Genomic DNA, 3044 nt, shown 5'->3' with positions numbered 1-3044 from the left:
TAATTAAGATATTTTATTAATAACTTATTTGATTGTAATTCCAATAATGTAATACATCTTTTAGAATTTAAATATTTCTAAAATTACATCCATTAAAATATTTGCTGGCATATAGTGGGCTTTTATCAGGACATCTAACATGGAACTTTTGTAAATTTATCTTTAATATTAGATGATATGTTTGACCAACATAGAATTTACCACATTTTACAAATTCTAAAAGATGTATTACATTATTGGAATTACAATCAAATAAGTTATTAATAAAATATCTTAATTATTGTTCTTTATTATTTTTTTAGTTACTTTTAAGTTACTGAAAAAGAACAAATTTTTTATCAAATTTTTTGCACAGCAATAAGAACAAAACTTGCTCTAACTTATGCTAATATGACTATGGGTCTTTCGAACCACAGTTGTTTAATATATCACCTCATTAGTTTGAAGATAATTTTGTAGTTCCCTTTAAAAATTTTGGAAAATATTTTTAAATGGAAAGATACTCAAGATATTACTAAGTTAGTTAGAATTTTAAATTCCATGAACAAAGAGATTAAGTTTACCTTTGAAATAAATAATAATGCCTTGTCCTTTTGGTAAGTGTTTAGTCAGAAAAGGAGATTGTAACTGATATATTTTGTAAACCCACAAACTCACATCAATATGTAAATTTATTTAGCAATCACCCTAAACATATAAAATTAATGTTCCTGTAAATATTGCAAGTAGACTGTATTGTTTGGTTTCCAATCAGGAAGCGAGAGTTAACAGATTACTAAAACTAAAAATTCTTAGTTCAGTGTCACTATCCGGAAAAAGTTGTATTAAGAAGTTTTGAAACTGCTAAGAATAACTTTTTCAATAAATAAAAAAAAACATTTAAACAGAGAGATTAGTGATCCTAAACAGAATTTTATACCTTTTGTTGTGTCTCATTGTCCAGCTATAAGTATTGATTTCATTTGTTAATACTCAGTTAAAACAAATAGTAGATAAAAAAAAACTGAAAGACGTATTAAAAAATCACAAAATTATTTAATCAAGAAGGCAACCTAAAAATGTGTATAGATTATTGAATAAAGTTAAAGAATGATATTTTTCTGAAAAAGGTATTTATGTAACTTAGGTTACATGAAAATTACAGGAACGGTAAAGAACAACAAAAAATAACATTTTTAATAATAGCTCATTTACTTGTAATTCTAAGAACGTAATTTTTTTTTAGAATGTGTAAATTGTGGTGAAATCTATATTGGTGGAACAATGATTTAATATTAAGGATAAATTTACATAAGTTCCATGTTAAACGTCCAAAAAATAGGCCACTATATGCCAGGAAACATTTTAATGAATGTATTTTGAGAAAACTTAAAATACTAAAAGAACCATATTTTCATGTTTTTCTTTTTGGGGCATGTAATGTATAACAAAAATATTTCAGAAATTATTTTGACGTCAATTTAAATAGACAGTGGTAAGAGGGCAGAAGTAGGGTTGTATAAAGTCAATAGGAATTTGGAACCACAAAATAAATTATTAGTAAGAATCACAAAAAAGACAATAAAACAAGTAAGAGGTATTAAATTACGAATGATTATGGAATACATTTATTTTTATAATAATAATAGAAATATCAGTAGAATAAGGTGTTAAAAAGGAATATAAAGAAAGTATAGAGAATAAGCTTTAATTAATTTCATTTATTTTTGAGCATATTTTAATATACGCAATTTATTAAAGGACTATATTATATCTGTGTACATTTGGAAAATATATGTATTTAACTTAGAATATCTATATTTAGTTGAAAAATAATATTTGAATGTTTTTATTATAGATTCGCTGTAAAATTACATCCTGAAGCGTGACCTGTGAAGTGACGAAACCGGTTAAAAAAATTAGTAAAGGAGAGAAAAAACTGAAATGTAATATTCTTTTGTTATAAAACTGAAATGTAATATTCTTTTGTTATAAAACTGAAATGTAATATTCTACTTTTTTGTTATAAAACTGAAATGTAATATTCTACCTTTTGTTATAAAACTGAAATGTAATATTCCAATCTTTTGTTATACATATCCACAGGTGGAAACTTGATTAAATATATATATTATCCAAAATGCAGAAGAATGAAGAGAAAACACAACAATATCTGCTCACATCCCGCCCCTTTAATCTAGGGTGGGGCGAATAGTGGGCGTGCCGCGGGTTAATTTGGCCCATTGGTGGCCTCTAGCGGAGGAGGATGTACAAGTAGAAATGTCGACAGCTCCTAATCTTTGGATTATTATATTCGACACGAATGTAGTAGAAGAAAACAAACTATCACGACCCAAGTAGTCTGGTATACAATTTAGTATAAAAATACAGCTGTATGAGGAGAACTTCCTTTCCTAATGAAATCCTGCTTGAATAAAAAAAAATCGATTCAACGATCTTCCATTTTCTTTTATGTTTTTGATATCACTTGATACAAAGTGAATGAGGTTTTTTTGTTGTAAAGTTAACGTAGTCTATATAATGCACGTTCACAAGACGACTTGCTTTGCGGCTAGTCGTTGTTCTTCCTACTGGTCATTTTCTTCTCTGTTTTTCATTAAAATTTCATTTTATTAAACCCACTGTCATGTGGCATTACCCTAACTAAATGTACGTGTTTTTTAAAGTTTTTATGCCTGCTTATCTATACTGTTTGCTATTCTGAATTTTTATTAACCCTTTTCTTAGAGTTATATCTGCATTGAGCTCATTATTAAGCTCATTATGGAAACTTCGTATTATTGTAGATTTTGGACAACCTCAAAACAAGTGAACCTTATGTGATAAGAAGTGTTCTTCAGAAATCCTCTCATAAACTCACACAATATCCTCATTTCTCTGTCATAATAATTTTACTGAACTGTTCATAATTGTACTTTGTCATAAAATCTCATAATTTAAAAATACAAAGCATATCTCCAAACTGAAAAAAATGGTAACAGAATTCAAATGCTTATCTTCATATTGCAACACATACAAACTCAACCACTTATCTACATACTGTA

General features: G+C 27.2%; 1 long non-coding RNA gene across 1 annotated transcript in view; it reads left to right on the top strand.

The window, feature by feature from the left end:
* Window positions 1–2402, top strand: part of LOC111088342 — a 40260-nt gene extending 37858 nt beyond the window's left edge. The window contains exons 2-3 of the long non-coding RNA XR_002612883.1: window positions 1838–1925; window positions 2086–2402. This is a non-coding gene — a long non-coding RNA (uncharacterized LOC111088342). The remainder of the gene's footprint in view (window positions 1–1837; window positions 1926–2085) is intronic.
* Window positions 2403–3044: the final 642 nt, after the last annotated feature.

This window comes from Limulus polyphemus, unplaced genomic scaffold (assembly GCF_000517525.1).
Source record: "Limulus polyphemus unplaced genomic scaffold, Limulus_polyphemus-2.1.2 Scaffold3569, whole genome shotgun sequence".
NCBI lineage: Eukaryota > Metazoa > Arthropoda > Merostomata > Xiphosura > Limulidae > Limulus > Limulus polyphemus.
Note: the sequence above shows the minus strand (reverse complement) of the source record. Positions and strands in the feature narration are given on the sequence as shown.